Genomic DNA, 25,650 nt, shown 5'->3' with positions numbered 1-25,650 from the left:
CCTCCTGCTCTAGAGTCACGGTATGTGAGTTCGAATCCTGGCTAAGCTGCACCCCAGCAATGGTATCAATACCTTGGACAAGTGGCTTAAGGTCTTTGTGCCTCAGTCTCATCTGTCAAATCAGACTGGGCTTTGGGAGGAGTAAACAATGGCTGGAACACAGTAAGCACTCAATAAATGTGAGCTGCCACAATCATTAAAGTCTTAATTAATGATGGTGGGATAAGAGAATCAATGACTGTACCTCCCAGCCCCAGGCACTTAGTCAGTGGTGGTTGCCGTAATGGTGACCACACTGATGAAGCAGAGGAGGATGAAGCCAACCCTGACAAAGAGGAGGCAAGCAGGCGAGCCCAGGGGAGGAATGAGAGATTTCAAGAACTCTTCTGGGGCGCACAGAGGCTCTATGACATCTGATACATGGCCAGACAGGTGGCCCTCCAGTCACCTCTCTCAGCTGACCCACCTGCTTCCCTGGCAGAGCTCAGACAAGGACCATCGGGTGACTCCAGCTCTGGGCCACCCAACCAGCTGGTACAGTCATAGGTCACTGAAATCGGATTTCTCAAGAGGCAGGGAGACCAGGAGAAATGACATGGCACTTCAATTTCCAAATGAGGACAAGGGCCTCACCTGCTGAGAGTTAGCCAGGAAGTCAGTCTTCCTGGTTCAGCCAGCAAAGCTAAGACTTCATTACAGGGTTCCCCGTAAAGTCAAACATTCCTTTGGATGCAAAAGAGACAGGCATCAAGCTAATGAACCACGTGGGGAGTCATAACAGAATGTCCCCGGTTGACCGCCATCACTGACCACTGGCAGACCCCTCCAAAGGGGAGGTCCATGCAGCAGTCCAAAGTTAATTTCGTTTTTCAAAATAAACATAAATAAAAGGTCCAAACAGACCAATAATGAGTTACAGTTACGAAATTCACAGCATTAAGTTAGACCAGAGAGTCTCTGGAATCATTTAATAAAAGTATAACATGTCCTCCTGATTTTAAACACACACACACACACACACACACACACACACACACACACACACACACACACTGATGTTTGAAGCTATTGGTGGCAGTTCTCAAACAAAAAGAGAGCCTCAGAGGGAGGAAAGACACCCAGGGTTTTCACACTTTCCATGAGTTGTGGATTTGCAATTCGCCCCCCATCCTTGCTCCCTCACGGCACAGAGCAGTCACCTGGGAAGTAGGTGGGGAAAGGATGTGACGATGAAATGACCCAAATGACATAATCATCTCAAACCAAAATGAGTGCCCCACTCCTCGGCTCCAGGCGCTTGAATCCCGCCCGCACCCAGGAGACTTAGCGGTGGGTGCCCCGTGCCTTTGCACCCGCCGGCTCCTCCGGCGTCGAGGCTCATCTCGGGAGGCTTCTTCCTCTTGCTCCCACAGCTCCCTCCTCTCAACACCCTCCAAGACTCGCCGCCCTGCACTCCTATCATGGCCTCTGCATTGTCTCTCCCACTGGACGGCTGCCCTCCAGGAACAGGAGCCCTGCCCGCTCACCTCCGCATCCCCAGTGCCTTGCTCAGTGCCTGGCACATGGCAGAGGCTTGGTGAACACTTGTTTCATTCATGAACTAACGTATGTACTTCACTGACCCTCCAAACCGCATTTTTAACCTTGAGCCACATCTATACTACTACTACTAGTACTAGTACTACGAGTACTACCACTATTACTGATACCCGATACTAACTAAACATGTACCATGTGATCAGAACCATCGTAAGCACGTCATAGAATTCTCCCAACCACCCTCCATGGAAGCCCCACTTCACAGGCGGAACGGCCCAGAGAGGTGAGGCAAGGAGTCCAAGGTCACACAGCCCGTGTGCGCAGAGCTGGGGGACTCTGGGCAGTCTGGCTCAAGACCCACCCCTTACCTGCCAGTGAGCCTGGCTTGAATACACATCAGTCACTCTCAAGCTTTTTACCATATCCTATGGAAACCACACTAACATTTCCTTAATATTTTTCTAATTGACCCACTTTTTGACATCACCTTGCCCTAAGCAATGGAATCTGAAAAGTCACAGATTTGACGGGTTATATTCTATTTTCTAAAACTTAAATATTCATCCGTATAGCAAGAGAAACCATCCTAGTTTGCAAACTCAGGAACACAGCCCAGCACCGCAGCGCCCCCTCTGGCCAGCACAGCCTCACTTGCAGCTTCTCATGGGGCGTGTAATCAGATTCTGAGGACATTTACTGAATCTAACCAGTACAGGTGAGGCACTGCACTGGGCACTTGTGGGGCGCAAGGAGGGATACACACGTGAACAGGATACATCTTAGGGGGCAGCTCCTGTTCTGCTCTCATCAGGAACATTACCTCTATGCCCGGTTTTCCCCCAGGATGCTCACCTGGGAGCTGACCCCTCCACCCGCCTCACCTCCAGGGGTGGGTGTAGAATTCGGAGCTGGCTCATCAGGCCTCTACTCTCCCCAGCAATAGGGACCAACTCAGGGATGGGCCTACATTTGGCCCTAATATGAGCCAATGGGAGTCAAGCCTGAGACTTTTGATGATGCTCAGAGTGAGTCCAGAAGCTCTGTCTTGCCCATTGGACATAACACTGAGAAAAAGGGAGGTCTGGAGCTCCTGCGGCCATCTCATGCCTGGAAGACATGGAGAGTGGAAACTCTCTCTAGAAACGAGGCCCAGACAGAGAACAGAGGTGGACCCTGGATCCATCTGTGCCTGAAGCCAAATCTAACTGGGTCATGGGAGCCCATGAATCCCCTTTCTGCTTCTGTCGATTTGCATTGGATTTTTTGACACCGTCATGAGCCCTAAATGACACACAGGCCCTCCAGAAGTGCTCAGGGAATCAACGTTTACTTTTAATATTTGAATGATAAAAATAGGCCTACAAAAAAATGTTTAGCTGAATAAGCATTCAGGAACTAACGGACAATTTTGACTCATAGATCATTCTTCCCCTTTCCTTAGGCATAAGTGAGTTGACCTGAGACAAAAAATGCCAGCAAGTTACCTTTTCGTGCCATTAAAAGGCTGAACGGCTTGACAAGCCATATATGTGCCACCTCATAACTAGAAAGTGCAGTGCGATAGGAAAAAGGTGTTTGCAGATGGGGTGTCACTCAAGCTACTCTATGCTTTAGGACAATTACCCAGAAAAAGCATGTTTTGCAAGGCAGACTGAGTGATGATGACTCCAAAGCAGAAACACAGGCCTACTCTATTTACACTCACTCCCGTGTGAAGCCATGTATTTTCCACTTAATAAGTCAATGCCTCTCCAAAAGTTCTGACAAATGCTCCTTATCTGATCCTCAAAAGACTGAGCCTGATGGATTCTTGATTCATTCATATGGTGGCAATGCAAATTCAAGAACAGCCGTGGGAGAAGTGAGTCAAGAAAGCATGAATAAACACACTCCATGTGAATTTCACTGCCCAAAATAAGAAAATTCCAGGATTAAAAACAAGCCAAATGCTCAGACTGCTCACAGAGCTTTCGACTGCCAGCCCATTTCAAAGTGAGAAGTTTAAAAAAATATTAACAACCAAAAAGGAACACACTTGTAAACAGTACTAGATCTTCTCTAAGTTGTAACGCTAGGCCAGAAGGAAAAACGCAGTAGCTCAACGTCTTCTTTCTTTCCTTCCTTTCCTTCCTCTCCTCCCTTCCCTTCCCTCCCTTTCTTTTCTTTCTTCCGTCCTTCCTTTCTTCCTTCCTTCATTTATTTTTGGCTGCACTGGGTCTTCGTTGCTGCCCATGAGCTTTCTCTAGTTGCGGCGAGAGGGGGCTACTCTTCGTTGTGGTGCTCAGGCTTCTCGTTGCGGTGGCTTCTCTCGTTGCGGAGCACAGGCTCTAGGCGCGTGGGCTTCAGTACTTGTGGTTCGTGGGCTCTACAGCACAGGCTCAGTAGTTGCGGTGCACAGGCTTATTTGCTCCACGGCACGTGGGATCTTCCCAGACCAGGGCTCGAAGCTGTGCCCCCTGCATTGGCAGGCGGATTCGTAACCACTGCACCACCAGGGAAGTCCCGCGGCTCGATTCTGAAAGCCTCCAACCTACACAATCAAGGATTTCCAAGTACATCTTATAAATCCCCATTATGCAACAATTCTCTATTGTACCGGTTTTCTTAAACTGGCGTAACAAGCATCCTATTCACTAGAAATCGCAAGTAACTGGAAATTCTCTCTCCCAGACTTCTTATGGCGGCCTCCAGGATGGGGCTCCTGGAGCGTCACCAGCCTAATTCTGTACCTCACTCCCCTTCAAGGGTTCTGCTCTGGTCACACTGGCCTTCTTTACATTCCTTACACACCTCACGCTCACTCTTACCTGAGGGCCTTTGCGTGTGCCCTTCCCTCCACCTGGACCAGTCTGCCCCCAATCTTGGGAGAGCTGGCTCCTTCTCACCTTCCCAGTCCCAGCTCCCATGTGCCTGAACCCTGCCACCCCGCAAAAAGCCTTTCCCTAACTAGAAAGCAGCTGCTCCCATATGACCCCATCAGTTTCCCATCAACCATCTCTTACTGTCTTCTCAGTACTCACAATTGCACTCTGCAATTTTTCAGGTACAGCTGACCCTTGACCAACGCACGGGTTAATCTGCATACAATTTATAGTCGGTCCTCTGTATCCACAGTCCCTCTGCATCTGTGGAGTCAACCAACCATGGACCGTGTAGTACTGTAGTATTTACTACTGAAAACGATCTGCGTGTAAGTGGACCCATGCGGTTCAAACACGCATTGTTCAAGGGTCAACAGTACTTGTGACTGTCTCTCCTCCCCTCCCAACCCCACTAGAAAGTCCAGACCTGAACACTCCTCACCCACACCTGCTCACCCTTCTGCACCAAGAGTACTGCCATCCCTCAAGGCAGAAATGGAATCTGCATCAGCCTCCGGTCCATCCTCTTCCACACTAAGTTCAAGGCAGGGAACTTCATGGTACTTCAGCCCAGCCTCCTTCAGTGCCCTCCACTGCCCACAGGACAACGACCACCGAACCCCGAAGCACCGTACACAGGACTCTTCACAACCTGGCCTCTGTCCGGTGTGCTCCTCTTGGTCACGCTGGGTTGCAGAGTCCAGTTCCTTGAACATACCACACCCTCCCACCCTTCTCGAAAAGCCTTCCTCCCGCCCTCCCCCGCCGTCCACCTGCCAAACCCCCGATCATCCTTCAAGATGCAGCTCAAGGATCCTCCCTTTGAAGACCGGTCCCTGATTTCCCAGCAGATGAGTCAATCCAGCTGTGAGCTCCCACACAGCACTTCTGTCATCAGAACCAACAGCTGTGCTGTGCGATAAACACACACTTGGGTGTCTTCCAGGGCTGCAAGGTCAAGGGGTTTGGTCTGATTTTTCCATTGCTGCCACGGCCCAGCACAATGACCTACACAGAGGCATTCCGTAAGTGTGTGCATTCAGGGACCATTTATTACACACCTGCCATGGGACAGGCCCCATTCATAGTCCGGGGCCCAAAGTGAGTAAAACAATAAGGTCTCAATGCTCACAGAGTTCTCGGTCTAGTTCAGGCTTCTCAGACTATGACCCACAGGCCAAATGCACTGCTGATTTTGTTGCTGTTCTCTAATAGCCTTACTGAGATGAAATTTACCTACCACAAATTTCTGCTCTGCCTGTTTTTGTAAATATAGTTTTACTGGAACACAGATACACCCATTCGCTCATATCTTGTCTGCGGCCACTTTCTTACTATTAAGGCAGACTTCAGTGACTGCAAGAGAGACGGTGTTCCCGCAAAGCTGAAAATATTTATTCTCTGGCCTTTTACAGAAAATGTCTGCTGACCCCTGGTCAACTTAGGAGGACGCCCTGGATGAGGCCAGCCAGCCCAACAAGTCAAAGATGATTTCAAGGTCAAAGTACTGTAAAGAAAGTAAGTCTTGGGACTAGGACAGAGGGACTGGGAGGGCAGACAGACAAGGCCCCTCTGAGGCGGTGACAGCTGCACTGAGCCTGGGGACCCTGAGAAGGACCCAACCATGCCAAGATCTGGGAAAAGAGTGTTCCTGGAGGGGAACAACCAAGTGCAAAGTCATGAAGTTAGACCAGGCCTGGCGTTTCAGTCACAGCCCAGCAGAAAACGGATGGCACAAAGGGGGAGGTCATGGGACTTAATGAAGAGACTCTTTACCAAGAAGCAAGGGGAAGGGAAACCAGCAGGGGATGGGGAGGGACTCAGGGGCCGGCGATGGTGGAAACCCCTCCCCCATACTCTGCCAGGCCTGAAGGGGCAGGAGGAAGCACAAATGCCCCAACCTTGCCTTCCTCCTGCCAGCGCCTCCCACTGGACCGAAAGCACCCGAGCGCCACCGGAAGCTGGGGGCAAGGGAGTCCAGGGACCCAGCCCATCAAGGTGCACTTCCTGGGGCTCAGAACAAGGTAAAGAGTGGACAGTAAATTGAGAGGGGAAAACACTGTCTGTATGGCACCCTTTGTACATCAGAAGGTCAGAAAAAAGGTCGGCGTCACTTCAAGGGCCGTCAGCGGGGTTAATCATATCAACCCCAAGATTGCTGTGATGTACCAGACAGACACACTCTTCGGAGGAGAAGTATTAAGTAAATGAAAGATGACATTGTTATTACTGCATCTCTGTCAAAAATATAATTGGCGTGTGCTTTGATCACTTATAACACGCCAGCATTCCCGAGTGGAATTAGGAAAGCAAGAAAAGGATGATTGCGTATCTTAAAATCACACACGCATTAACTGTTCCCAGCTCAGGGCCAGAGAGGAAAGCAATCTCTACTGCTTCGGACCCAAAAGAGAAAGCCACCACGCCCATGTTGATGTTCTAATGTCATCAAGAAACAGGAAATGGCACTAACCCTTCTGCAAAGTTATTTTTTAAGGGTTTGACTAATGGTAGCTGTTATGAACATTTGAGTTTGTTTAGCTTAAAATCCCCATGGACTTTTTTCTACTTTTATGGAGATATATACAATTCACTCTTAAAAAGCACAATTCAGTCGTCTTTAGTATATTCCCAAGGCTCTACAACCATCACCGCTAATTCCAGAGCATTTTCATCACCCCTGAAGAAACTCGTATCTGTCAGCAGTCATTCCCAGCTGCCCCACCCCACTCCCAGCGCCTGACAACCAGTCATCCTTCCATCCCAGTAAATCTGCCTGTTCTGGCCATCACGTGATTCTTAACTGCTTCATTCCGACCATCTTTCTGGCTGTGACCTTTCAAAGCTGGTGGGCTGGTCAGCAGAGCACATACACTATGTAACCCAGGAGGCCGGCTTAGAGGACTGAGAGGATGGACCCAAACCAAATGGAGGCCCAGCATTCTCCACCCAGACAAGAGATTCTTCACTGTAAACTTGACACTTATTCCTGTGATGGCCACCTGCAGTGCAAATACGGAGAGGAAGTGGCATGGAGGCAGTTCTTGGGGGCCCGCAGAACTGGGAACAGAACCAACTGGGGACACGCAGTCTCACTGGCATCATGACCACACCCGCCCATCATCACGATCTCGGCGCCCCTAGCTGTGGTGAGCCTCGTCATCCCCACACGGTCTCAGAACCATTTGTTTGAGATGTTTGTCTATTCTGCCCTTTCCAGAGAGGGCCCTTCTAAGGGTTCACAGAGATAGGAAAGACAAAGAATAGATTTTCACTGAAGAACCAACTCTGATCAGAAGTGACTACCTAGTTACTGGAGCACTTAGATGCCAGGGATACTAGATTCTGGGGATACTAGATACTAGGGATACTGGATTCTGGGGCTATGGCAGAGAGCAGAGATTGATTAACAGTGTCTGCCACGGGCATGGGATGCAGCAGTAGCAGCAAATGACCTTGTATTTCCATCCCTCCTCCAGGTGTTCACCAGGGGCAAGGAGTCCCATACCCACAAGGCGTGAGTTCTCCCAGTCAGTGGAGATTTCTATTCTCCTACTGGTGAGATAAACTCCTTTAATTAATACACCACCGTGTCTCCAAGGAGATGTGATCCAGGGGGCCTACATCACAAACGTGATGATGTGTTCATCAACACATTTGGTGAAATTTCTCCATCTTCGGAGGGAAAAGTTTAGTCCAAGGCATCTGAAGCCAAAGCCTAGCAAGTGAAATGGTGAGAATTCTCCAGATCCTCCTGCATCTGCTCAGTGCTGGCCTCTCTGATTACTAGAGCTCAGGCCTTGCCTCTGTTCAGAGAAGCAGCCAAACACACAGCGCTCTGAGTCACCAGCTCTGAAAGAATGGAGGGGTGGGGAACGCAGCCAACTCCCATAATACTCTGCAGCCTCTGCCTGCAACTGGGGATTAGGCAGAGCTGCGGATTAACTTGGCAGGGAATCATCACGCCCTTGTAGAGAAGCCAGCCATTGCTGGAACCAAAAAAGCCCTTTGTTGGACTGGTGTCCTCATCAGGGGTCACCTGGAACCTCTGTTTGGGCTAATTGCTAAGATAATGAACAAGATGTGCTCTCTACCAACACCCACGCCATATAAATTCCAGAGTTTTCCTGACAGGAGGACTGAACACATCCCATTCTGAATCCACCTACCATGATGAGGGAAACAACTTAACCCCACAGAACAAAAAGAGTTCGCTTTGAGTTGGGATGAAGTTAACAATTCACTAAGCACAAACTGGGGAAAGTGGGGCAGGGTCTACATTTTAGGGCCAATAACCAGGTCTGAGCACAGGGCTACGGGCTCCATTTCGTTTCATCCTCACACCCCCATTTTATACACGAAGGACCAGGCTCAAAGGTGCCCAGGGTCACACAGCTGGAAGTGAGGGGTCAGGACTCCACCCCGGTCAGCCTGACTGTGAAGCACATATCGCATCGTGCCTGGTGGCTGGTGTGGCCACTCGAGCAGGATAAACCAGAGAAAGTTCCTATATCAAGACCACTCGGGCCTAGGCCATCAGCTTCAACCTCGAAAAATAAGTATGTTTTTTCTCTCTCTGGGCAACTACGGTAAGCCTGCGCCCAGTGCCCCCTAAAACACATTTCATTCCAGTGCTTTTAGAAGTCTTTTAAGGAAGAGCAAAAGAGAACCACACTTCCAATTATTTACATGTCAAAATGCGTAGAAATAAAAAAAGGACTTTACATGTAATTGTTCTTAATGCTTTAATAGAACATTCCCCCGAGAAACCACCTCCCAGCAGCTTAACCTTCAAAGTGAAAGGAAATCATCATTCAAACTCAAAGAAGGCAGAAGAACAGAACTGGAACACATCGGACAAATTGCCTTCTGTTTTTCTTCGATTTAAAGCTCAACAATTGGTCTTCCTATCACAATGTCTCGCTACATAAAACTTTCTGAAGAACATGCATTCGCCATAAAGATTCAGGGAAAGGCAAAATGTGGGCAAGTTTTTGGCCCACATTGTAAGCTGGCATGAGTCTGGCTGAGAAGTTTAGAAAGGGGAACAAGATAGAAGGTTCAGAATCAGACAATTTTGGAAGATAAAATGTCCCTCCCTGCAGCTGAAAATGAAGGACGTGGCCTCTTTTAAACCATCATTCTCATTGACTAAAAACAGCCAAGGCTGGGACCAAGAAACCCTACAGAAAGAGACATGACAAGAGACACTTGTCACAAGTGACAGTTGCACAGGACAAAAACCATCTGATGACCAGGAAGAGTGGATGTCAAGGGGGCCTGACAACAGGGTCTGGAGGCAGACAGAGGTTCAAGCCCCAGCCCTGCCACGGTGCATGTGACCTCAGGCAAGCTGCTCCATCGGTCCTGAGAAAACCCCAGTACTCAGCTTTGACTGCTGTGCGGATTAACTGAGCAGATGTATATGAGACAGAACAATCCCTGATGCACAGAAAACACTGAAAAGCTAGCTATCACAATATGTTTTGCCATAAAAGCAGCAGACGCGTGGATATAGAGAACTAGTGGTTACCAGTGGGGATAGTGGGGAGGGGCAGTATAGGGGTGGGGGAGTGGGAGGTACAAATTCTTGGGTGTAAGACAGGCTCAAGGACATATTGTACAACGTGGGGAATAAAGCCAATATTTCATAACAACTGTAAACGGAAAGTTATCTTTAAAAAACTGTATAAAAAATTTTTAAATACATTTTGCCCATAATTAATGGGTAGCATCTGTTCCAGGGACCTGTGGGGCATGTGCTGCTTTCATCTCTTGGCCTGACACGGTCACCAATTAAAACACACCGGTCTCTCTGTGCAGGATGCACGGAAGGAGCCCGAGGAAGGCCTGGCCGCCTGCTGGCTTGGGGGTGATGGCTCGCCCCACTTGTGCACAAGCAACAGGAGGCTCAGGGAAGGCAAGTGACTCCTCTCCAGAAGCCACCTGAGGCAGAACCTTGAAATGACCACCTGGAGGTACGCTGGCTTCCCAATCTGTAAAGAACTTTCCTGTCCAGGATGTGGGAAGTGAGGATTCAAAGGCGGGTTTGGGACCTCCTCTTAAAAGGAAAGAGTTCTTGAAACCAAGGATTCTATGACGCGGTGTCTAGAGTGTCTTATTCGTGTGAACCACCACCACCACGGGCACAGCTTCTGAGAGCCTGAACCGCCCTTGCCAACACTGCCATTACAGAACAGAAAGAAAAGAAGAGGAACAGGAAAGGAGGAGAAACTCCCTTTTTAATACTTTTCCCCAAGAGGTGAGTGATGCAGGCTTCCAGGTCACACACTGCAGAGGGGGCTGTGCTGTACATCGTCCACTCACTTCACTAACTCTGGCTGGGCAGCTCCTGGGTGCCAGGCACTGGGGGAACAGCGGTGGCCAGGCAGGGCTGGCCCTGGCCCTCGGAGAACCGGCACCCATGAGCAGAAGGTCTGTACCCAACAAAAACACAGAGAAACGGACAACAACAGTTAGTGTGAGGAACAGGGTAAGAGAAGATGCCTGGGGGAGGAAGGGGGAGGCCCTCTCTTCAGAGATGAGGGGCAGGGGCAGCCACACAAAGACCTGGGGGGGATGGTGCTCCAGGAGGAACAGTGGAGCTCCTCGGCAGGAAGCAGGAGGTGCAGGTCAGACGGTGCAGGGCTTCAGCCACGGGAAGGAGTGTGGATTTTTTCTTCTGTGTGCAACAGAGGGTCTTAAGCATGGGAATGACAGGAGCTGATTTACACTTTAGAAAGTGAATTCAGAATTAATTCAGACGAAGCTGCTGTAAAACTTTGAGACAACCCGAGGACCTCTGAACTTACAAACTAGATGATACCAAGGGATTGGTGCTCATTTTAGTAAGTGTGATAATAGCGTTCTATGTGGTTATGCTTTTAAATCCGTATCTGTTAGAGACTCCTATGTAATGAATCATTTACTGGTGACATAATATCTAGGATTTGCTTTGAAGTACTCTAGCAAAAAACAAAGCAGACAGTGGGATGGGGTGGAAACAAAAGTGACAAAATGTGGATAAGTGCAAAGGCTGGGTGATGGGTGCATGGGGGTTTGTTATACTCTTCCGTCTACTTTAGTATGTATGTGAAAGATGCCTTAAAAAATGTTAAATAAGCAACATAAGCAATCCGTTATTAAAAGTTTCACTCTATGGCCATGTGGCAGAGGGGTAAAAGGCATCTTGGCCTGGTTAAGGTCCTCTCAAAGCCAAGGTCATATTCCCCTCAGCAATGAACCTGGAGGAAAACCCAGGTCACATCCCACCTCATGCTCCCCATCCCAGCACATCTGTTTGTTAAATGACCACATCTCTTGTCTCTGCTGAGCAATTTCTATTTCAGATAAAGCAGCCAAAACAAATTAGCCCCAATCTGCACAAATGAACCAAAATCACAGTCTGACCCCAACTGGTGGCCCAGGGACAACCTCCTTCTCGAAAGCTTGGGGCCAGCTGACCCTGTGACCGTGGTAATCACAAAGGGATGCAGGTTTGCACACACGATCTCAAGACGTGATTGATGGGCAATAATTAGCTCATTAGCGGTCGTTCCTGGGCACCGGATGCAGGTTTTTAAAGTTGCAATGCTGACTCACTCTTCAAAAGACTTGCCACTTAATGGCTTCAGGTTAACAAAGATGTACAGGTTCAGGAATGAAGTAAATGTCTGCAGTAAAAATATTGGTGCCAGCAAGGACCTGGCTTGGATCTAGTCTTCTACCTCGAGAAGCTACGCTGGGCATGTGAAGTACTTCATTTACATCCTGTTTATCCTCCCTTCACCTCCACGTAACAAAGTCGACTGGGAAAACAGACTCTAACCCAAGAAAGGGACAACTAGCATCACACTAGCCAGTGCTGATTCTACCCTCTGTCTCACCCGCCACATCTTCTCTCTGGAATTGCTGGCCCTGCTTAGATGTGACCAGCATCGTCTCTTGCTTGAATGGCTCAAAGCACCTGGAGCCCAGACTCTCCCCTCCAAGGCTGGCCTTCTTCCATCCACTTCTCTGTGGAGCCCAGGAGGGGGAACTGTCCACAGAACAGATCTGATGCATTACCCTCCTCCTTAAAGGCCTTCCTTAGTTCCCCACTGACCAAACGCTTCACTGGGACCTTTGGACTCTGTCCCCAGGTTGCCTTTCAAGACCCTTCCTTAGTCATTCCCCACATGTACCCCAGACTCCAGGATGCTGCGCTGCAGCTACCTGAAGCTTTCTCAGTATGTCCTCCTGCTTCCTGCTTCTCTCCCTTTGCACAAACGGTTCTCTCTTCCTGGAATGCCCTTCTGTGAGCTTCTGGAACACAGAGATCATGTCTTTGTCATCTGTGGATGACATCTAGAAAACACACTTGACTGAGGACAGTGATAAAAGTCTTGGGATGACATATAACAACCTCCATTTATTAACTTTCCAGGCTTCAGACACTAGGCCACGTTTCTTTACCTGCATTATATCACTTAATCCTCTCTGTCACCCTTGAGGAAGTTCTATATTATCCCCATCTTATAGATTTTTTTAAATTGAGGCTCAGAGAGCTAAAGTAACTTGTCAAAGGTCACACACCTCATACAGGGATTTGAGCCAAGGTCCTTCTGACTCAAAAGCTGTTTTGTTAATCACCACGGGGTCAATCTGATATACTGATGACCACAGAACAGAACTTAAGCTACCTCGTCACTCTATGTAACAACAGAAGTGGGGTTTTCTATGTTTAGTTTAGTTCTGTGAGAGCTTATAGTGTGCAAGGCACTGAACACAGACCGCTATGCACCTTCCAAAATACCTGTTCTTCCCTTCTTCTGTTTTGTTTAGGGTGACAATGTATCCTATTCAAAAACAAAAACACGTTTCTCAGCATCCCTAACAGAATAAGTACAGGCCACTGAAATGTAGGAGAAACTATATTGAGTGACTTGCGTGTAACCTCCTTAAAAGCAGTTGGCACACACTCTTTTCACCCTTCCCCTGCTTCACCCTTCCTGCTGCTGAGAATGTAGATGTAATGGCTAGTGCTCTAGCAGCCATCTTAGACCATAAAGAACCGTGGAAACTTAAGCCAGAAACACAGCAGAGCAACAACAGAGAAGTAATTGACAAATACTCATTTGTTCATCTGACAAATTTCTGAGCTGTATTATGTGCCAGGCATTGCACAGGCCCCCAAGATAGATCCATCTGTGAACAGATGGGACAAAGCTCCCTGCCCCCACAAGGCCTACAGAGTAAGAGAAAAATGCAGTAACACCTGACTGTAATAAGTAACGTATCAGAAGATGATAAATGCTACAAAAAAAAAACAAAAGAAAGAAAAAAGAATGAGGGGAAGGGGAGAGATTGCACTATGAGATTTGACAGACCAATGACTGAATGAGGAGGAAAACAAGAGTATTTCATAAGACACAGTTAACTCCACTCCTAGCGAAACCACCTTGAGAAACGAAACAGCCTCACAAGATGGAGAAGAGCTGCAGGGACCATCTGCGGGTTTAGTTCAGCCCTTATTCCACGTTACCAGAAACGAGAGAAACGAACTCAAAGGAAAACCTGTTCCACACTAGCTGATCGTTTGTAAATTGCCTTTTCGGTGTGGCTCACATGGGGGTTTAGTAGTTCAGCAGGTGGTGTTCCAGGACCCCCGCCCTCCGCTCCAACCCTGCAGCTCAGCTCTCAGCAAGGTTACATTTGGAGCTCCCAAGAAAGACTGCATTTGAAGAAACAGTTCTGCTTAAAATAAAACATCTTTGTGGTGGCTGTTTGGCGTGAGCCGCGTGATGGTAGGTGAGCATCTCACATGTCTGTGTCTGTGCCTTGTCTGCGTCTGGCACCCGGGACGAACTCGGTGAACTTTTGTTTGCTCGCGGAACAAATAAACTTTGCAAACTTCCAAAGCCACTAGACTTGACAGTTGTCTCTCTTTAAAGTGCATTACTGCTGCTGCCAAGAATATCTCCCCTCCACTGAGCTTCCTGCTGCTCCCCTCCCCGGCTCCAAAATAACAAGAAGTTGCTTAGCAGTGATGTCATTGCCACTGTCACCGCCTGCAGGGCATTCACATGCTGGCTATATTTAAGACCCAGACTTCATGTTCAGTGACATGGAAATTGCCACCTTGTGAATCGTACCGGAAAGGCAAGGTTTGAAAAATTATTTTCTACGGAGAACCAGCTTACCAACTCTGCCTCTTCCAAGGCAAAGAGGAAGAAGCCAGGGCGTTAAACTGAGCAAAGGGCCCCAGCTCCTGGGATGAGTGAGGTCCAGCTGTTTAATTTCAACTATTTCTCTCAAGTAACACGAACACCGACGTCTGCTTGTTAGTATCATCTCTCCCGCCATTGGTCTCCTTTCCTGGGCTCTTCTGTTATCCCTCAAAGCCATTCTGTTATTTGTGTTTACTCCTCTAGACTTTTCTACCTACCTCTCATTAGAAAAGACAGCAAATAGGGGCTTCCCTGGTGGCACAGTGGTTGAGAGTCCACCTGCCAATGCATGGGACGCAGGTTTGTGCCCCGGTCCGGGAGGATCCCACGTGCCGCGGAGCGGCTAGGCCCGTGAGCCATGGCCGCTGAGCCTGCGCGTCCGGAGCCTGTGCTCCGCAACGGGAGAGGCCACAGCAGTGAGAGGCCCACATATTGAAAAAAAAAAAAAAGACAGCAAATGGAGCATTGATGAATGGCAAACACGTTTCCCTCCCCAGCAGACAATTATCATAACCTTTTAATGAGAGTTCTATCACATTGATTGGTTTGGGTAATTTTTTATCTCCTCCTGCTTCTGTGCTTTGATGGGGAAAAGTGATGGGCTAAAGAAACATTTCAGACACAACCACCTCCCTTTTCCCTTAACAGCTGCCTGTTTTTCGCATCTTGATGAACCACCCAATTCCGTGTCTGGTGCACATTTTGTGGGGAACATCTGGCGCCGACTACTAACGGCTCTGACGCTGAACCATTCCACGGTGGCACGTGCTTCAAAATGCAGATGTGCGTGCAAATATACCTTGCTGCTTACTCCCTAAAAATTTTAGTTCGTCAACAAAACCTGAGTCTTTGATTGGATTCAAGAAGCATTAGAGAAAATAAACAAGCACGTGGCTTTCTCCCTTGTGCGCGATTGCTTTAAGAGATGGTACAGGGCTCCTATTCCTCTGTCTGTTCCTGCCCATCATTTTCATTTGGAAAAAGTATCTAGGAAACTGACACAGGTCACAAACTTTTGAAAGGGTCACGAAGGAATGTATACGGCTCTCCAGCGTTCATGGTTCTAAGTTCAGACATGAATGCATTTGGCATTTCCATTCTCTGGCCTGTGAGGGATTCCCGCAGCTCTGCTCCCAAAAGAAAAATCAGCTGGGAAATCACTCATGCCAAGGATACCTGCGCCTTCCACAGCCACAAAAGCAGAAGCCAAGTGGTGATGAATGATGATGGAACCAGCCAAAGCTCTAGTGGGTGGGTCCTCCTGCCTCACCCTGGAGCCAGAACCACATGACTTGTGCCATTAAAGCCTTCCTATCCTTTGCCCCATGACCTCAGTCCTGGAATACAGCCTGAGGAAAGAAACTGACAGAGGCAGAATGAGCTACAGACAAGGGGATATCATCCTAACCTTTATCTACAATCTCAGAAAACTAGAAGCAGCCTAAACACTAACCCACGTGAAAACTGTGAAGTAAACTGTGGTGTGCTACACAGCCATTAAAAATGCCAAGGAAGCAGGCCCTCCACAGGCTGATGGGGGAGGGGGGATCAAGTCGCCTCTTCTTGGAAAGGATTTTGGCAATAGGAATCAAGAGTCTTTACAGGGCTTCCCTGGTGGCGCAGTGGTTGAGAATCTGCCTGCTAATGCAGCCCTGGTCTGGGAAGATCCCACGTGCCGCAGAGCAACTGGGCCCGTGAGCCACGACTGCTAAGTCTGCGCATCTGGAGCCTGTGCTCCGCAACGAGAGAGGCCGCGATAGTGAAGAGGCCCGCACACCGCGATGAAGAATGGCCCGCGCTTGCAGCAACTAGAGAAAGCCCTCGCACAGAAACGAAGACCCAACACAGCCAAAGATAAAAATATAAAAATAAATAAATAAATAAAAGATTACTATAAAAAAAAAAATAAGAGTCTTTACAGATACTCATACTTTCTAAAATGAGAATTCCACTTCTAGAAATCCAGCTCAAGATTTTTTTTTTTAAATAAAAGAAGGACTGGACAAAAAAATTATGTTCATGAAAATACTAACTCTAAAAAGAGGGGAAGGGGGGAAATGGTTAGAAAAGGAAATGGTGTGAGAAACAAGGACATAACCCAACATGTAATTCTACACGGCCATCAACAGTAACGTCCACATAAGCGAACAGCATGAGGATATTCTACTTACATTTACTTATATTTTACTGGTTTTCAAAGCAGACCATCAACTTATGGATTCAGAATGATCTGAATTATGTAAAGTGAATGTACACATAAAATAAACTGGAATAAAACACATTAACAGTAATTGTGTCCAAGTGGTTTTCTTCTTTAAACTCTTCTGTTCTTCCCAGACTTAAGGATCGTAATTTGTGCATTTCTTTTATATTCTAGGGGTAAAAATCTCTACTTAAACATAGTTTGAAGTCTACAGGGAAACACAAGAAAATATTATAAACAAAATAAAAATTGCCTGTATAAACCCTCCTACACTGTTGGTGTGGATGTAAACTGGTGCAGCCACTATGGAAAACAGTATGGAGGTTCCTTAAAAAACTAAAAATAGAGATACCATATGATCCAGTAATCCCACTCCTGGGCATATATCTGAAGAAAACTCTAATTTGAAAAGATACATGCATCCTAATGTTCACTGCAGCACTATTTACAACAGTCAAGACATGGAAGCAACCTAAGTGTCCATCGACAGATGAATGGATAACGATGTGGTATATACACAGTGGAATATTACTCAGTCATAAGAAAAGAAGGAAATAATGCCATTTGCAGCAACATGGATGGACCTAGAGATTATCATACTAAGTGAAGTGAGTCAGACAGAGAAAGACAAATATCATATGATATCACTTCTATGTGGAATCTGAAATATGACAGAGGGACTTCCCTGGCAGTCCAGTGGTTAAGACTCCACGCTTCCACTGCAGGGGGCACAGGTTCAATCCCTGGTCGGAGAACTAAGATCCCGCATGCTGCACGATGTGCCCAAAAATAAATTAATTAAATTAAATAAGGCGTGAATGAACTTATTTATGAAACAGAAACAGACTCACAGACATAGAAAACAAACTTATGGCTACCAAAGGGGAAAGTGGAAGCTGTGGGGGGGGGTGATAAACTAGGAGCTTGGGATTAACAGATACACACCACTACATATAAAATAGATAAATAACAAGGTCCTACTACATTCAATATCTTGTTATAAGGTATAATGGAAAAGAATCTGAAAAAGAATATATATATACGTGTGTGTATATATATATATATGTGCATACATAAAATTTATCACTTTATTGTACACCAGAAACTAACACAACACTGTAAATCAACTATACTTCCATAAAAAAAAAATTGCATGGACACACTAATGGTGGTATAACTATGTAAAAATTGTACTTAAATGAACTAAGAAATAACTGTCATGCTAGGGTCGTGAGATTTGGGACTCTCTTTTTTCATTTCAAGTTGTTACGTTGCTTTTACAACTTAAAAGTAACTTTTTTTAAAGTTATCTTTTCCAACATTTTTTAAATTAATTAATGTATTTATTTTTGGCTGCGTTGGGTCTCTGTTGCCATGCACGGGCTTCTCATTGCGGTGGCTTCTCTTGTTTCCGACCACGGGCTCTAGGCACGTGGGCTTCAGTAGCTGTGGCTCGCGGGCTCTAGAGCGCAGGCTCAGTAGTTGTGGCGCACGGGCTTAGTTGCTCCACAGCAGGTGGGATCTTCCCGGACCAGGGATCAAACCCGTGTCCCCTGCATTGGCAGGTGGGTTCTTAACCACTGCACCACCAGGGAAGTCCCAAAAGTAATTTTTCTAAGCACAGAAACAAGAGCGTTCTCAAGAAATCTCACACTGGCCAGTCATGACTGAATTCCATCCCAGAATCCCCCTTGTGGGCATCTTAACCAAAAAGCATTCAACCTGATGGTGGGCAAGCAAGGCAAGCTGCAGAATGATGGGCTCGTGTTAAAAGCCCACATGCAGATCCTCCAAAACCCACAAAAAGCAAGCCTGCATGCTGTTTATAGTTCAGTTAAAAATAAAATGAAAAGCAAAAATGACAAATGTTAATAGTGCTAATTCTTATAGTGGACCATAGCATGCTTTGCCTTCTTCAAACAAGCCAACAAACAAAAACTAACTCCAAACTTGGTTCTGAGATTTTTAAAAAATCACAAGTGCCTTCACATCGTTCTAAGAGCCCAGGGGTTTCGAACCACTGAAATTCCCCTTTCAGATCATCACCAGCATCTGTGTGAGCCCTGGACACTCATAGCGGCGTGAGGCCTCGGGCAGCATCAGCACCACCCGGGAGCTTGTTACAAATACTCGCTCTCAGGCCCCGCCCAGGCCTGCGGAATAGGAGTCCGAGGTCCACCATGACCCACAGGTGCCTGGTGGACGCGTTACGGTTTGAGACGCACTGCTCTGAGCCACGGGCTGTCAACTTTGGCTGCACCTGAGCAGTCTGGGTCTTGCCTCCAGAGATTCTGATGTAATTGGTCTGGACAGCGGCCTGGTCATAGCAGTTTTAAAAGCTCCCCTGGGACTTCCCTGGTGGCGCACTGATTAAGAATCTGCCTGCCAATGCAGGGGACATGCTTCGAGCCCTGGTCTGGGAGGATCTCACATGCCGCGGAGCAACTAAGCCCGTGCGCCACAACTACTGAGCCTGCACTCTAGAGCCCGCGAGCCACAACTACTGAGTCCACGTGCCACAACTACTGAATCCCACGTGCCTAGAGCCCGTGCTCCGCAACAAGAGAAGCCACTGCAATGAGAAGCCCGCGCACCGCAACGAAGAGGAGCCCCCACTCGCCACAACTAGAGAAAGCCCGTGCGCAGCAACAAAGACCCAACGCAGCCAAAAATAAATAATAAAAAAAATTTTTTAAAAAGCTCCCCTGGTGGGCTTCCCTGGTGGTGCAGTGATTGAGAGTCCGCCTGCCGATGCAGGGGACACGGGTTCGTGCCCCAGTCCGGGAAGATCCCACATGCCGCGGAGCGGCTGGGCCCGTGAGCCATGGCCGCTGAGCCTGCGCGTCGGGAGCCTGTGCTCCGCAACGGGAGAGGCCACGGCAGTGAGAGGCCCGCATAACGCAAAAAAAAAAAAAAAAAAGCTCCCCTGGTGACTGCAATGTATCTACAGCCAAGTCTAAATAAGGCATTTAGCTCCTCAGAGAATTCTTTATTAGTTAGTTACATCCGAGCAACGGCGGGCTAGATTAACTCCCGAAAGTGGCTCTTTGCAGCCTTGAATGGAGGGATAATTTACTTGTGCAAAACCGGTAATAACAGTCACAGCTGCCTTTTACTAAGTACTTATGAAGGGTGCTCGCTGTGCGTAGCTCTTCTCGTGCGTTATCTTTTGTGTATTGATAGTTCCTGGAAGGGAGAGACTACTATGTCGCAGTTTTCTAGATGAGAAGCATCAGGGGTGAAATGACCAGCTGAGATCACACATTTGGAAGTGGAAGGAGCACTCGCAGGGCCCTCAGAGCGAGCGCCTCCCTTTTTTTGCACCCTAGGGGCCTCACCCACCTTACTCTAGTCCCGGCCTTCAGAAGCTGGACTCAAGTCCAGGCTTGCCCCGTACTTCCTTCCAAGAATGGCCACCTCAACTGGAGCACAGGGAATTACTGGCCAAAAGGTTAAAGTCTGTGTTTATATAGTCCTCCCCTGATTTTCAGCACCTAGAGGTTAGTCAGCTGTCTCTGGTTTCTCTGACTGATCCAGCTTCACACAGAATAGGTGTTTGATGAGTGAATCAACCAATGAACAAATGAGTATTAACTAACCAACCATCTTTCCCTGGATCCGGGCAGCATTAAACCTCAGGAAACCAGCTCCTCCTCCTGTGCCATGGTGTCTCCTGCCCTGACAGGCGCGTCTTGCCCTCACCCCTGTCCCCACACGCCAGTCCCGCCCCCACGCACTCCGCTCTCCTTGGCTGCTCTGGTGTGAGTCACCAAGGACCTGTCAGCTGCTGACAAGGACGTGCGGGAGAATGACGAAGAGCACAACTCACTCAGCTAGTGAGACTCAGCGGAGCGAGAGCGCCAGCAACCTTGGGGAAGGCCGCTTCGTACCCAAGGAAAAGTGAAGGACAGGAGGGGCAGGGTGGGCCAGGACACCAGGAGCTCAACGGATAATTCCGTGTGGTCAGGGTTCGGTCCCCGGACAAGGATTCTAAAAGAGTGGCCACGTGAACATGGACCACAAGGCTCTTGAACACACAATTCTGAAGGTACGTTTACAAACTTGAAGATGAGAACGCTGCAGCAAGGGCTAAAGCGGTGATTCTCACTGGGAGTGGACACAGTTGTAAAGCTCCCCGGCTGACTATAAAGCATAGCGAAGCCTAAGCGAGGCCAGAGTGTCGAGATGCTTTCGGTCACCACGATGATAAGGTGCTACCAGCACTGGGAGAACTAAGGCTACGAACTGTCCTGAAAGACAAGACAGTTGCACACAACCAAGAGCAAACTACATCCTGCCATGCTTTCAATGGTCCTGATGGCCCATTACGTGGGTGAAAAGCTTGTTTGTAATCTGTGCCTGTCCTTGAATTCATTAACTATGCACTGAATAAACCAGTTTTTACCCTGGGGTCCACCATGCTCTGCTCTTTCATTTTCTGTACTTCTTCTAAAGAGTGACTTCTAACCTAGGGGTAAGACAGGAATAAAGACGCAGACCTACTGGAGAACGAACTTGAGGATATGGGGAGGGGGAAGGGTGAGTTTTGACAGGGCGAGAGAGAGTCATGGACATATACACACTAACAAACGTAGTAAGGTAGATAGCTGGGGGGAAGCAGCCGCAAGGCACAGGGATATTAGCTCGGTGCTTTGTGACAGCCTGGAGGGGTGGGATGGGGAGAGTGGGAGGGAGGGAGACGCAAGAGGGAAGACATATGGGAACATATGTATATGTATAGCTGATTCACTTTGTTATAAAGCAGAAACTAACACACCATTGTAAAGCAATTATACCCCAATAAAGATGTTTAAAAAAAATAAAAATAAAAAATACAAAAATAAAAATACAAAAAAAATAAAAATAAAGAGTGACTTCTGATCTTGCTGCCTTTAAATCCAAACTTATGCATTTTAAGTAGGTATGAGCACTTAACTGCATCATGATTTTCTAGCAAAGCTCATGCCCAGCCAATATATATTGTAATCTACTTTGTATTAATATTATAAATTACTTTCCTATTATTTCTCCTTCATATTAGAGTTAGCGTGTTATACTGATTTTTTACATTATTTGCGCAGGTAGGGTATGTTAGCTATGAACTTCATTTCAGGATAGTAAAGGGGTTGGTTTTTTTTTTTAAGGGATACTGGGCTAAAATTGAGAACTATATGTCTAACCATGCCAAAGTGGCTGGACTAGGAGCTTGCTAACGAGGCCAAATTATATCAGACGTAAACATCCCACCAAGGAAAGACACGCAGAGACGCTGGGATGACCTGAAGCCCAGATTTCACCATCACTCACGGGAGGGCTGGCTCAAGAACGACAATACCTCTACTTCAGGAATCCTACAGTCTGCAAATGTGACGAGGAGCTGCGCCCACCGCAGGGGTTGCCCACGCTCTGCCTCCCCACCACCCACCCCCACCTGATGGGACACGCTCCCCGACTGTCCTCTTGAGGAAACGCCTCTGTCTCTTGTTCTTGCTCCGCGTGGCTAGGTGAGGAAAAGCGAGCCGCCTCCTGGCTCCAGTGGGCACGTGACCCAGGCCCGGCAGCAAAAGCAACACATCCCGCTGGGGAACTGAGAGTGAATCCCGGGACTTTCTCCCCAGCTTTCGGGAAGACATGCTCTCCTTCCACTGGGTGCCAAGCCGACGGGATTTATGCCTAGTGCTGCCAGGGGGCCCTCTTGTCACCACGAGAGAAGAGCAGGCCTGAGAATGAAGCTGTGAGAGAAGGAAAGAAAGGGGAGACACGGAAGGAAGCAGGTCCCGCAGGCACCGCCCCCCCAAGCCCCTGGGTCCAGCTGGGCGGAGAGCTAGCTCTTCTCCGAAATTTTCAGTTATACAAGCCGATCAACAGCACCAGTTTTCAGCGGGTTTCCATCACTTCATACTGAGAGATCTCACACTACCTACCTATCTTAATCGAAAAAATTTAAGTAGACGGCTGAGGGGTTTCCAGAAAGCCACAAGTCACCAAGCTTGACCAGAACATCACCGTGGGGCAAATGACAACCATCGACAGATCTGAAGCTAAGCTCAGTGTGACAGTTCTGTGCTGAGGGAAGGCACTAACAGGAGGAGAGCCGTCAGGTGACCAAAGAGCTTGACGTTCCTCAGTGAGACTCGGACCAAGTGGCGCTGTCACTGGTCCCATGGTCCCTGCCCTCCCTCATTTAACCACTATTACAGAGCAGCTACTGTGTGCCAGGTGTGATGCCAGAGACAAGGAAGACAAACAAGGTAAAGCACAGAGGCATATGGTCCTTGACCTCGTGGAGCTTACAGCCTAAAAGCAAACACAATACAGACACACAACTGACACTAATACAACTATAGCAGGACACTGGTTCCCATGGAAGGACAGCCACAGAGGGATGTGACCTAGCCAGTGGTGGGGCAGGAGATGGTGGACAAAGCCTTCTGTGTCGGTGAGTGTTCCTGATGAAGCAAGAAGCAGAAAACCTGAATCAAAATGGCTTAACTAGCAAAGGGGATTTACTGGCCAACACAAGGGGAAAATCTGGCTTCCAGGGGAGGTTGATCTAACAGCCCTTTGATACTATAAGGAAGAACCAGTTCTCTCACCCCTCCTCTCCATTCCAAGCTGTAGCATAAGCTTCACCCTCAGGCTGTCTCCCTCGTGTTGGTAAAATGGCTACAGCAGTTCCAGCCTCTACACCCTCACAGCACATGTTCTAAAGGGAGCCACTCCAGGCATCCAACAACCAAGGGACCACCTTCTTCCAAAGCCCTAGCAAACCTCAACCACATCTCCAGAATTAGATCACGTGCCCATTTCCTGAACCAAGTCCAATCACCACACCTAGCTGGGTCAAGCCATGGTTACCTGAACCAATCATTTCAGAAAGGAGATGGAATTATCTTGACCAGATTAGACAAATCAGGGCTGACCCTTGGTGTTTGGGAGAGTTCAACCCCTACCACCAACCAAGAGGAAAAAAATTGAAAAACCAAGCCATGGATGATTCTCCAGTGTGAGAAAAATGTAGGGGAGGGCTTTTCAGGAAACAATACAATGTCCACTATAGCAACCCTTCTTCTCGTGAAAGAACCCCACTCTCAGTCGCCTTCCCAACTCTCAGTTCTCAACCATGGGCTTTTAGAATCAGACAACAAACCAAGTGCTAATTTTTTGAAATACATATAGACAAAAATTGGACCTTATTTCTGATCTCTACTCACCCTGGCTGCAGTTTTGCTTTGTTTTACGTAATGGGTTTGAAACAGTCCTCCAGAGCATGTTTCTTTCATGAGACAGAATTGAACAATGGGACATCATAAAAGAATGACAAATTCTTCCTTTTTCAGTCTCATGTATGACTCTGCCCTCTTGGCTTTGGGACTTTATCCCAGCAGTTGCCACTGCTCTACCAGCACTAGTGTAGGGATGGCAAATTCTTGTCCATGACAGACGTCACCAATTCAGCACTCCCTCCTGTTGAGCCCAGATGAGACCCCAGAATCCTTCTCAACCCAAAACCCCAGTCAGCCACTCCCAGAGTTGGCAACAGGATGAAACCTACTATTGGCTTTCCCTGTCACAGAATGTATTCCAACTGGGAGTTGGCGATGAAAAGAACCAACTCTTGGTTCCAAATGCCATCCCTAACCCATGACAGGCTCAGAATTCAAGCCAGTATCCTCCATGTTTGACTTTCTCAACTTTGACCATTTGCCTCTTGTGATTAAAAACATAATCAATGTCTTTAGATGGACACAAGATGTTTATTGTTCTTTTTCACAAAAAGCAGTCTTCATCTTTCTCCAATAATTAAAAAAAAAAAAGACAAGAGACTGAGCCTTAGGGCAGAAACAGAGATTTAAAACCTTCATAGAAAGCCAATAAAGGCCTCCCAGGGGGCTGGATGGAGTGGTATGAGCAGGGCTCCCAAGGTCCTTGGTCCAGCCTCACTCACAGATCGTGCAGACCAGTTCTGTCTCACATGCAGAACGCTGTCACATCAGATCACTGCTCGGCAGCCCAACAGGGACAAATAAACAAAGGGACACATGCTGGGCCGGCAGGGCTGGAAAAATAACACCAGGAGGGCCTGAAGGTAAATGAAGTCCAGTAGTCAAAGGCTCCAAGATGCTCGTTGCAGGGGAAAATGGGCCAAGTGAAGGACCCACGAGATTCTGGCCAAGCCTCAGCATCCCTCGCCATGCCTGGCCAAGGCAGCAGCTAGGAAGAAGAAATCAGGGAACGCCCACTGAGCACTTATGATAATTTTCGAGCTGCGCTGAGTGCTTTAGGAGCATGAGCTCGTGTCATCTTCCCCACGATCCTATGAGGAAGCATAACAGACAGGATTCATCTGCCCGCCACCTGCCCTGGGGACCTGGCAAGGCTGTCAGTCATGGCCTCTGCTCACTCCTGGCCACGACACGCCCAAGGAAGAGTCTTCCTGAAATGTTACATATGGACATTGGAGAAAGAGTCTCTTCTCTCTGGATCCTGCAGGGGGCTTGGTGTCACACAGGTCATCTTTGCTGCTGAGTGCAGAGGCACTAAGACCGACATTAACACGGAGCCAAGAGCAGGGGGGAAGAGCACGGACCTCACGGGAGCACCCAGGTCCAGGGACCAGTTCCAGCAACACAAAATTCCCCTGCGGACCCGAGCTAATTTGGTTTGGGTTTCTGCCATCAAAAGCATGAATATTAGTTAAGATTATTATGGCCCGGTTGTAACCGGAGATTTGAGAAATTAGTGAGTGGCAGAGCCAGGAGTCTGTGCTGCTCCCCCTGCTGGGGATGAGACATGGCCCTTCCACACCAGCAGTGACCAAGACACACGCACAGCATCT

General features: G+C 48.0%; 1 protein-coding gene across 10 annotated transcripts in view; it reads right to left on the bottom strand.

Annotated features, from left to right (window-relative positions):
- SNX29 (sorting nexin 29) overlaps positions 1-25,650 on the bottom strand; it is a 550,106-nt gene that overhangs the window by 387,517 nt on the left and 136,939 nt on the right. The gene's annotated exons all lie outside the window — the stretch shown is intronic.

This window comes from Phocoena sinus, chromosome 15, assembly GCF_008692025.1.
Source record: "Phocoena sinus isolate mPhoSin1 chromosome 15, mPhoSin1.pri, whole genome shotgun sequence".
Taxonomy (NCBI): Eukaryota; Metazoa; Chordata; class Mammalia; order Artiodactyla; family Phocoenidae; genus Phocoena; species Phocoena sinus.
Note: the sequence above shows the minus strand (reverse complement) of the source record. Positions and strands in the feature narration are given on the sequence as shown.